Below are 12,122 nucleotides of genomic sequence, written 5' to 3'. Positions count from 1 at the left end.
AGTATACTATTAGTTTCAAGGGTAGAATTCAGTGATTTATCTGTTGCATATAACACCCTGTGCTCATTACATCCTGTGCCCTCCTTAATGCCTATCACCTAATTACCCCTTCCCCCCACTCACCTCCCCTCCAGCAGCCCTCAGTTTGTTCCCCATAGTTAGGAATCTCTTATGGTTTATCTCCCTCTCTGGTTTTATTTTCTTTTTCTTTCCTTTCCCCCACTATGTTCATCTATTTTGTTTCTTAAATTCCACATATGAGTGAAATCAAAAGGTATTTGTCTTTCTCTGACTGACTTATTTCACTGAGCATAATACCCTCCATCCACATCATATTTTTAAAAATAGTGTTTTCATATTGAGTTCATTTATCTGACTTATTTTCGATTATGCATTCGAAAGATACCAATTCTTTGTACCCATATTGACTAAAAAGATAAAATAAACTTTCAACCTGATTGTCAGTTCTTAAGAAATCCAGTCCATAATTCAGCATACTCATGAAAATAGCTAAACTTACCCGAGTTTTAAAAAGAATTCCCAAACCATTCATTAAGAGTTTAGAGGAAAAACTGGTCTCAGATCTAGGAATCAAATTCCAGCTGAAACTTTGGAGATTAAATGGCCCAATCTCAAAAGTGGGTTAAATAACCTGCTTATTTTCATATCTTTCCATTTCATTTCTTTTCTTCTTTCCTCCTTCTTTTCTTTCTTGAAACCAGAGGAACTGGGTAGCCTTGCCACAGAAACCATTAGTAAATGAAATGTAAATTATAAAAAGTATTTTAAGACATCAGATTTGTGAAGGAGGGTCAGAAAAGAATGAAAACATTTTGGAAAGTTGCTGAGGAACAGCAAAATGAAAACCAAAGCAGAAATCCCCAAAATTGAGCAGAAGCAGTCATTAATGAGCAAGACCAATTACAGTCAAATCAAAGTCAACAGGGAACACTCAGACTCATTCCAATACATATACCAACAGATCAAATTTGGACTGGTCAAATCTAGCTTCCTGTCTCTCTTCTCTGGTAACATAAATTGACAAAATGCTTCATTGTCATGGTGCTACTACCCCAGATATATCCCAGTTTCTATCGATAATGCAAAATAAAACCACCCACACCTTTTACACAGAACACACACAGATACACACACATGGACACATACATTTTGATGAGTGTTTTGCAAGTTGCAGATTTGCTATAAGCTCAAATAAAGTATGTAATAAAACTGAAACATATTACCAAACAAAGTATTTTAACAAAACCTAATGGAAAAATGACTTCTAAAGGTCACTGTCTAAAACAGAGATCAGCACACTATAGTCTGGAGTCCAAATCTAGCTCACCACCTGTTAAATAAGAATGAGTTAATGAATGAACATTTATAACCAATTTGAGAATTGAAAACATTAACTTTGAACTATAATCATGCAATGTCTCCCCCACAAAAAATTTCAATTTTTCTCATTAGACTACTATTATAAAAAATTTCCTCAATTATTATTCTTATATTTTGAACTATGTCAATAAATTTTGTGGAAAATTTTTCTCTCGTAACGTACTTATATAATATGCTAAATTTTTTAAAAAATTATTTTATTTATTTATTATTTGAGAGAGAGAGAGATTGAGAGAACAAGAGGGAGGAGGGGCAGAGGGAGAAGCAGACTCCCTATGGAGCAGGGAGCCCAACTCAGGACTCGATCCCAAGACCCTCCGATCATGACCTGAGCCGAAGGTAGCTGCTTAACCAACTGAGCCAGCCAGGAGCCCTAACATCCTTATTTTGCTCCCTAGCCTACAACACCTAAAATATTTACTATCTGGTACTTATCAGAAAAAGTTTGCCAACACCTGGTCTAAAACAACCTAATCAACAAAACTATTTTAGCCCCACTTACTTCTAGCTTTTATAATATATGTATGTATGTATGTATTTAGAGTATATAACAAAACTATTCACATAAAAGATTTACAACAACCTCCTAAAAGGGAAAGGCCGTAATAACTATCTCTAGAACATAGATTCCTATGCAGAGCTAATAATAACAGATGGCATTTATCTCACCTCAGAATAAAACAGAAAGGAGGTACTAATTTTACCCAATAATTTAGTTTAAAATTATAATACTCAGTGCTAGCAGGGCGTAAACAACAAAGCCCATTTCTACATTTACTGTAGGAGCGTTAAGTGGCACAATCTACCTGGAAAGCAATTTGGTAATAGATAACAAAATACATTAAAACACCTTGATACAGGTAAATACACTATTGGTAAATCCAAAAATATGAAAACATACACACACACAAAGGCATTCAATACAGGGATGCCTAGGTAGCTCTGTCATTAAGCGTCTGCCTTTGGCTCAGGTCATGATCCCAGAGTCCTGGGATCCCGGAGTCTGGCTCTCTGCTCAGCGGTAAGCCTGCTTTTTCCCTCTGCCTCTGCTGCTCCCCCTGCTTGTGTTCCCTCTCTCTGTGTGTCTCTCTCTTGGTCAAATAAATGAATAAAATCTTAAAAAAAAAAAAAAAGCCTCTTAAAAAAAGAGATGTGTAATAGACTGTTACTTGCCCCTACTATTCACTGAGTTTTAGAAGCGAGAAAGCTTGGCACCACACTTTCCTTCATACCAATCCACAAAATTCCTCCCCCTTAGTCTTCCATACCATTCCTTCTTCATCTCTGCAGCTACTGTCTTAGATTAACAACCTCCCTTTTCACATCTTGGGACTAGATCAACAAAGCGAGGCCTAAGCTTATCCAATTTGAAAAAAAAAAAAAAAAGATAAAAAATTATGAATACAAAATCTGCATCACCAAAGCCCCCCAGTGTTAAAAGAATATTAAGAAAAGCATAACACAGGGTAGAGTGGTAATGCAGAAAGAGAAGATGTTCATAATTAATTGACATTAAAAACACACTTTTCTATAAAATTTTATAAAAACATATGACCATGAGAACATATTTTAGAGTCCCTACCCATGCTAGAAGTCCATGCAAGCCCAGAGTTTTTAATTTAAGCTTTATTTCAGCTTCTTGGTCTATCTAGCTCCTTACTAAACACTCAATTCCTAAGGTTAGTAATTTCTAAGCCATCTATCCAATCATATTGCTGGAGATTAATTTTTCTAAGATGAAATTCTAAACACATTCCTTCACTACTTGAAAAACTTTCTTGCCAATAGTGTAACTGGCACAAATCCCTCCATGATATCACCTCCCCCTACTTCTCCAGCCTCATTCTCTGTTGTTCCAGACATGCTGCATTATTTACAGTTCCTCGTAATGTTATTTCAATCCTGCCATACCTTAGCAGATGCTCTTTCCTCTAACTAAAATACATTTCCTTCTCTTTTCCAGCTAACAGATTTCTACTCCTGTTTCTTCTATCTCAGCTTACCTGTTCAAGGCTTCCCAGACCTAACAATAGAGTTGACAGCAAGCTCTTTAGCTACCTTGCCTCCAATACTGCACTTACCACTTGTTATAAGGACTCATTCACTGTGTATTTTCCCTGATAATTTAAGAGCTTGTTCAGGGCAGAGATCTTGCAAGCTGTCCTAGCCATCTTTCCTCAATGTCTGCATTAAGTACTTCCTAATCCCTAGCTGAACAAATGAATGAAAAAGGAGGAGAAGCAAGTATGCCAAAAGGTAATTTTTGTTGCTTTTGGTTATTGATATGTTAGCAATTTTTTACCCTTATTTTAAAATTTTGTTATGCGGCTCTATTTGCTTTATAAGAGAAAATCTAATTTACAATAAAACTTTTATTTGAGACTTCCTCTAATATTCATTAGCTCTGCTACCTAATTCTCTTAAAACTCTGCACACCTGTGCCAGGCTTATTTATATGGCCAATAGTCTACTTTACTTGAAATCATATTTCGATCCCTCTACACAATTAGCTAAATAAATATCCTTAGTGCAGCTTCATTAAAGTGTATTTTTCTTAAATATTTCTCAGTCTACATATTTCTCAGTAAGTGAGCATCTATTAGAGTTTTGGCAAGAAAAATCTTATAATGGACTTATTTCTGTAGGTATATATTTCAAGCACTAACCGAAAGGGATAATTTTTTTGCCATTTTATTCCATTTTATTTTATTCCAATAAAATAGTGATGGATACTACAAGACCCAAATTCTGTTCATATGCATGAAGCCATGTTTCTGAATCACTACTATACTCCCTATCTCTCACCTAGGATGCACTAAAGAATTGTTTTTAAAAAGAAAATATCCAAAATAATGTGATAATCCCCCTAAATATAATTCTCATTGAAACTGAACATATTTTAATCCTTTTTTAGGAAAGCTGTCATTACCATTATCCAGTAAATGCCTGCAGAGACTTTATAGCACACATTCTACCCTTTTTCTTTTGTATGATTTAAATATGCTGTTTTATTACACATTGTTTAAATATGCTCTACGTGAAGCAGCCCACAGACACATAGCACATTTAGACATGAATACAGGTTAAAAGCACCAGAAATGCAAGCCACAGGCCATAGGAATAATATCACCAAATTAGAGTTGAGGCCATTTTGGCAGCTTCAGAGCCGTTTGAATCCTGGTAGAACTTAAACCCTGGTTCAGGTATAAGCTTGGTTTCTAGCCTATGGTATAATGGCATTACACTGGACCTCTCCACAAACATGTTCCTGTTTCTCCTTTGTATAAGGCATTGTTCTGAGTTCCTGCAATGAGAGACCTTATAGCTAAGTATGAGCTTTTTTCCAGGATGGACCCATGCCTTCACGAGGCTGGCTTGGTTGTTTAAAGGAAAGACAGTATTCTCATTGCACAAGGCTGCATGCAAGATTCATTTGAGATGAGGTGTAGTACAGCAGGAAGAATGCAAGATTTAGAGTCACACAGCTGTGGAATCCCTGCACTAGCAATTCGAGATCTGTGTGAAACTGAGGTCATTGAGCCTCTTTGAACCCTGGTGTTATGGGTTGAATTGTACAACCTTCCCCTCCCAAATTTATATGTTGAAGTCCCAACTCCCAGTATGTCAGAAGGTGACATTTGAAAATAAGGTCAATGCTATAAGTAGTTAAGATGATGTCATTAGTGTGGGCCCTAATCCAATATGACTGGTGTCCTTATTTTTAAAAAAAAGAAAAGAAAAGAAGCAAATTTGGACATAGAGGTAGATGTTCATAGTGGAAAAATGACGTGAAGAGACAGGCAGAAGATGCCATCTACAAGTCATGGAGAGGGAAGAGATTCCTCCCTGACAGCCCTCAGAGAGAACCAACCCTGCCAAACCTTGACTTTAGACTTTGATCCTCCAGAATGGTGACACAATAAATTTCTATTGTTTAAGCCACCCCCTAGCAGACTAATAAACCTGGTTTCCTCAGATATCAAATCCTTCATGTAAAGCATGTAGTGCCATTATAAAGATGAAAAACTACATTAAGAGGTACTAAAAAGAGGATAGGCAATATTTATCATTTAGGATATAACATTTGAAGTATTTTATTTCATATCCTTGAATCTTGCTTCTCTCCCCATTCAGGCAGCCAAACTGCTATACTCTGAACTCGTAGCATTAGAAAATCATTGGAAGAGCAGGGGAGCACGGTGGTGGGGGTGGGGAGGGGGGGGAGAGGAGGGTTGCAGGGGAAGTATCAATTAAGTTACTGGTTTTTTAGTTTCAAAAGCCTAAGACCCCCTGGGAAATTGTAATGACTCCGTGCATACAAAAGAGACCAGAAGAGACTCTCCTATGTATTAACTAAGCTTAGAGTAGATTTAGATCCTCCTGGGTGAAAAATAAGGTGGTCAAGCCATATATAGATAATAGTGTATCCCACGACAATTTAGGGTGGGGTGACTGCATCTTTACCCCTCCTCCCACCACCTCAACTCATCTTGGTGGGGTCCACATGACCAGACATTAGATTGCAAGATTCAACTGAGTTACCTCCATTAAACAGGTATGAAATTCCAAAGTTAAGGGCCAGATCAAAATCCTGATTTTAAAAGAAAATCACAAGACAAGTCAGATGGCCCTAAGACCAACAAAATAATGTAAAGGATCAAAACAACAGACATTAGGAGAAGTTTTAAGAAAAGATTCTTGGATTGAGCTGCTACTCTATGGTAAGCCCCACTGCCCCGCCACCCCCTTCATCCCCCGCAAGAGAGCTGGAAGGTGCCACTTTTCCTTTCTCCAGTATTTACAGAGGCTTCAAAGGAACAAGGTAGACAGCCTAAATGTGTCCCCTGGAGTTTAGGAAACCCAGTGGACTGCAGACTGATTCTCACCTTGGAAATCTAGAGGGCAAGAGGGTCAGGCTAGGAGCATCTCTGGAATCTGAGAAGGACCTGCACCCTTCCTGCCCATCCAGGTACGTAAGATTCATGTTTTCATGAAACAGAAGTGGGCCATATATGAGAGAGCCAGCCTGAAGCCCAAGATGACCATCTAGAAGTATCACTGATACCCCAACGGAGAGTGCATGTAGAATGGACTATCTGAAACCCAGAAGCTCCACTAGAAAGTGAATAGCTAGAGGAGAAACCCTACCCAACTCAGGGGAGTTGAAGCTAGATGGGTCCAGCAGGGAAGCCACCAAGAACTCCAAAAGGAGCCATGTGAGTGTCAGTTTTAAATATCGTCAAGCCCAGAAAGCTTGGAGCCAGCTTAACACAGGACCATTTCAAGTAAGAAACATTCCCAAGCCATTTAATTCCTCTTCTTTCCATGCTCCAACCACTTTGGTTTAGCAATAGCTAGCAAGTGGGAGAGGAGGTGACAGATAGAGAAAAACCCCACACTCTCCCCGTGCAATTTTTGGCCCAACCCAACAATGGGCCCCAGATGGGGGAGAAGGGATGATGGATATTAAACTAACTTTAAAGCTATGATTATGGTCTGAGATTAGGCATTCTAATTTCTGAATGAAGACTATGTTTGTAATCTAAAGTGCCAAAAGAATTCTTTTTTTTTTTTTTTTTTTTTTTTAAATCCAAGAGTAGTCCTATTAGGGATGGAGCCTGCCTGAGACCTATTCTCCCTACTTCCCCCAGCCTAAGGCAAGGGAACTCCCACCACCCTTTCTGAATTCATTTTAAAGAAACAAGTAAAACAAGTAAATTGTGTTTTGATTGATTTCCTAAGTTGTGCTTGTTCAAAGTACTGTTACAGAGAGAAACCCCAAATACATGGGTGAGAGATAATGGTAGGAGGGAAAGGATGGTCTTTCTTGGATATAGCCAGGACCTTAGAGATGGCCAAGGCAGATATATCCCGGCAGATGGACCGGACCAGCCTTCCAAAGGACCCCATACACAAGAGCAACACAACAAGTATCATGTGCTTTAGAGTGGCAGGAGAGGAACAAAGAGCTTCATCCACCGACAAAGAGTTTCTTCTGGTCCAGCAGGAGTAACAGCATGCCCTGATATGCCCAGGAGGTATCTTGAAAATCCTGGAGAAGGGGAGTAGAAGATCCACAAAGGAAGATCAAGGTATGCCTCAGCAGTTTCCCACAAGTACTGACAAGGGATAGGAGGAAATCTGTGCCTAATGAAGAGATGGCAGCCAAAGAACAGGTATGTCATCCCTCAAAAGCTTGGTTATCTCATAACCTTCTAGAACTTAGATGCAACCCCAGATTGCTTCTGCATTTGGTTAAATGGAAGAGCAAAATGTAATTTGGATTTAGCTATAGAAAAATAAAAAGTTACATGTCTTGCACACTTAGTGTGTAGACAGAGACATACCTGCCACATAAGGGTAAGCTTGTCCAAGACTTCTAAGGATCCTCTTGAAGTATGTCTTTACACTGCAGCCTGATTAAAAAGCCTAGAAGAGAATTAAAGCTAAGTCATTTAGAGGTAGAATCACTGTGTAAAGAGGCCAACTCTGAAATGTTAGCTATCGGGGAAATACCAGTGGATTGTGATAAACTGAGCATGACATAATACAGAATATATATTACTATGGAACCCACAAATTCCACTTAGACATCAGCAGAAAGAAAGAGAATACAAAAGAAAATAGAAATCAGCTTCTTTGTTTTGTTTTTTTGTTGTTGTTTTTTTAAATCAAATGCTCCAAATTCCAGAAGAACACATAAAAAAGTGAAGGTATAGCAGAGAGTTCAAGATTCCCATCCCAGGAACATGGAATTTTTTAAAGTATCAAATATATTTTTACTGAAAGAGGAAAAATAAATCCAAATAAAGCATTAGATTGTGATAGGTGTGCTACTTTAGATAAAGTATTCAAGGTAAACATCAGATAAGCAGAGAACAGGATGAAGTAAGCAAACCCGAGGGAGGATCTTTGCCACCAGAGGGAATAGCAAGTACAAAGGCCCTGTGGTGAGAGGTTGCTAAGCAGGACCAGGGACAGCAAAAAGGCCACTATAGCTGCAGCATGATATGCAACAGAGAGAGAAGTAGGACATGAGTGAGGCTGGAAAGGGCCAAGGAAAGGTTTTGAATTTTAATGTAGGAGCCGGTAGAGGGCTGTCTTTTTCTTTAATTAAGCAATTTAGCTTGAGATAATTGTAGACTCACAGGCAGTTGTAAGAAACAGAGAGATTCCTGCACCATTTGCTTCATTTCCGCCAGTGGTAACATCTTACAAAACTATAGTATAATATCAAAACCAACATACTGACACTGATAGAGTCAAGATAGACATTTCCATTACTGTAAGAATCCCTCAAATTGTCTTTTTATAGCAATAACCATTTCCCTTCCCTCCCACCTCCACCATACACAGTGGAAATCACTAATTGACTTATAATTATTATAATTTTGCCATTTCAAAAATATTACATAAATGAAATCATACAATCAACATAATTCTCTGGAGATTTATCCAGGTTGGAGTATCAATAGTTCTCTAATTTTTATTGCTGAGTAGTGTGTTCTGTGGTAAGGATCATTTAACCATTCACTTATTGAAGGACACTGTATTGCTTCCAGTTTTAAGTTATTATGAACAAAGCTGTTGTAAGCATATGCATACAGGTTTTTGTGTGAACAAAAGTTTTCCTTTCTCTGGGATAAATGCCCAGGAGAGCAATTGCTGGTTTGTACTGGAGTTCTATGTTAAATTTTCTTTAAAAACCTGCCAAACTATTTTGCAGAATGGTTGTGCCATTTTATATCCCCATCAGCAATACATGAGTGAGCCAGTTTCTGTGCATCCTTGCCAGCATTTGGTGTTGTCATTAGTTTTTATTTTAGCCATTCTGCTTTTCTCTAATGATTAGTGATGATTAGTGATGCTGAACAAATAAGATAGCTTATTTGCTATCCGTATGTATCTTCTCCCATAAAATGTTTCTTCATGTCTTTGGACATTTTCTAATTGATTTTTTTTGACTGTAGATTGAAAGATTATGTTCCTAGTACTAGTTGTTCATCAGACACATGGCTTGCAAATATTTTCTCCCAGGGTGTAGCTTGTCTTTTCATCCTCATAAATGGGTCTTTCACAGAGCAAAAGTTCTTAAGTTTGATAAAATCCAATTTATCAATCTTTCCTTTTGTGGGTTGTGCTTTTGTCCAAAAATGCATTGCCTAACCTAGATCCTAAAGACTTTCTTTTTTTCCCTAAAAACTTTATAATTTTAGATTTTACATTAAAGTTCATGATATATATTGAGTTAATCTTTATATAAGCTATCATACTTAGCTCAAAGGTTTGTATTTTTTGTGTGTTTGTTTTTCTTTCTTTTTTTTTTTTTTTGAATGTCCAATGGCCTAACACCATCTGTTGAAAAGGCTATATTTCCATTGAATTAATTTTGCACCTTTGTCAAAAATCAGTTAAATATGTCTGTGTTAGTCAATTTCTGGATTCTCCATTCTGTTCCATTCATATATGTGCCTATCCCTCTACCAAGATCAGAGTCTTAATTACTACAGCTACATAATAAATCTAGAAATTGGGTGTGTTAATCCCTGTCACTTTATTTTTCTCATTCAAATTCATCACATCTATTCTGATTCCTTTGTCTTTTCATACAAATTTTAGGATAATTTTGTTTACACGTACAAAAAATCTTGCTGAAAATTTGATGGGAATTATATTAAATCTGCATGTCAGTTTGGGAGAACTGACATCTTTGTATTGGTGAGTCTTCCAGTCCATGAACATGGTATATCTATTTTTAGATAGTCCTGGATTTTAACATAATAGTCCTGTACATGTTTTTTTAGATTTATACCTAAGTATTTAATTTTTTGAGTAACTGTAAATAGCATTGTATTTTCAATTTTGCTATGCAGGTGTTCATTGCTGTTATAAAAGAATATAATTGATTTCTGCATGTTTATCTTGTATCCCACTACTTTGATGAACTCAGTTATTAGATTGACAAGTGTGTTCTTTAAGTTCCTTGGGATCTTCTACTTAAACAAAAATGGCACCTGAAAATAGGGACAGTTTTATTTCTTCCTTTGTGATCTCTATGCTTTTAATTTCCTTTTTTTTTTTTTTCTTTTGCACAGGTTAGAAATTCAAGCACTATATTAAATAAGAGTGATGAGTACACACATTCTTGACCTACTTCCTGATCTAAGGGGAAAGAATTCAGTCTTTCTTCATTAAAGGTAATGTTAGTTGTAGACTATTATGCATTTTTAATAGATGTTCTATATAAGGTTGAGGACATTCCTTGTTCCTATTTATCTGAGAGTTTTTACCATGAATGGGTATTAAATTTTGTCAAAAATTTAATTTTCCTATATGAATTGATAGAATCATGACATTTCTTCTTTAGCCTGTTACATAATGAATTACACAAATAGTTTTTCAAGTACTGAACCAGCCTCATATCCCTGGAATAAACCTCCCATTGATCATGGAATATATCTCATTTTATATAACTTCTATTTGTTAATGTTTTGTTAAGGATTTTTGTGTCTGTGTTCATGAGGGATATTTGTGTCTGGTTTTCTTTTTCTTTTCTTTCTTTCAACTGTCTGTTGAGTTTTGGTATCTGGATAGCACTACCATAAAAGAAATGGTTTTCTGAAATAGATTGTGTAGAACTGGTGTTACTTCTCTAAGTGTCTGTTAAAACATGCTAGTGAACATATCTTGGACCAGATTTTCCTTTTTGAAAGCTTAAAAATTTTATATATAATGTCCTTACTAACTATAGGGATATTCAAATTATCTATTTAATATTAGGTAAGTAGTGGTAGTTTGTGTTTTCTAAGGAATTGGTCCATTTCATCTAAGCTGACAAATGTGTATAGAGCTCTTTGTTATATCCCTGTATTACCCTTCTAATGTCTGCAAGGTCTGCAGTGTTCACTCTTTTTCTTCCTGATATTGGTATATTGTGTCTTTTCTCTTTATTTATTAGTCTTTATTAGTCTTTATTATTAGTCTTGCAGGGGTTTATCAATTTCATCAATTTTTAAATGGCCATTTTTTTAATTTTTTTTTATTTTTTTTAAAGAATTTATTTATTTGACAGAGATCACAGGTAGGCAGAGAAGCAGGCAGAGAGAGGAGGAAGCAAGCTCCCTGCTGAGCAGAGAGCCCGATGTGGGGCTTGATCCCAGGATCCTGGGATCATGACCTGAGCCGAAGGCAGAGGCTTTAACCCACTGAGCCACCCAGGTGCCCCTAAATTTGGAATTTTGGTCTTTTCCTGCACAGGTAATATGTGGTACAATATCTCTCAACTTACTTCTTTTTCATTGATTGTTTTTCTGCTTTCAATTTTATGGGATTTGTTCTTAACATTATTATTTCCTTTCTTCTGTTTCCTTTGGGTATATTCAGCTCTGCTTTTTATAGGTTCTTGAAATGGGAGGTTAGATTACTGATTTTTCTTTTTTTCTAATTATACATTTAGTGCTATAATGATTCCTCTTAGCACTTCTTTATCGGTGACCCACAAATTTTGATGTTGTATTTTTACTTTCATTCAGTTAAATGTATTTTTTACGTCTTTTGAGACCACCTTTGTGACCAATGGATTATTATTTAGAATTCAGTATGTTGCTGAATTTCCAAGTGCTCAGAGATTCTCACGTTATCTTTCATTATTCACTTCTAATTTGATTCCATGGTGGCCAACTTATAGATTCCATAAGACTTTAATTCTTTTTAAATGTGTT

At 36.6% G+C, this 12,122-nt stretch overlaps 1 protein-coding gene across 1 annotated transcript in view; it reads right to left on the bottom strand.

Moving 5' to 3' along the window:
* SOX5 (SRY-box transcription factor 5) overlaps positions 1–12,122 on the bottom strand; it is a 976,694-nt gene that overhangs the window by 828,449 nt on the left and 136,123 nt on the right. The window contains exon 2 of the mRNA XM_032855263.1: positions 7,749–7,830. The gene's annotated coding sequence lies outside the window, so the exon portion shown is untranslated. The remainder of the gene's footprint in view (positions 1–7,748; positions 7,831–12,122) is intronic.

This window comes from Lontra canadensis, unplaced genomic scaffold (assembly GCF_010015895.1).
Source record: "Lontra canadensis isolate GAN:19392208 unplaced genomic scaffold, GSC_riverotter_1.0 scaffold9, whole genome shotgun sequence".
Classification (NCBI taxonomy): Eukaryota; Metazoa; Chordata; class Mammalia; order Carnivora; family Mustelidae; genus Lontra; species Lontra canadensis.
The sequence above is the reverse complement of the archived record's forward strand: the minus strand, read 5'-3'. Positions and strand labels throughout refer to the sequence as shown.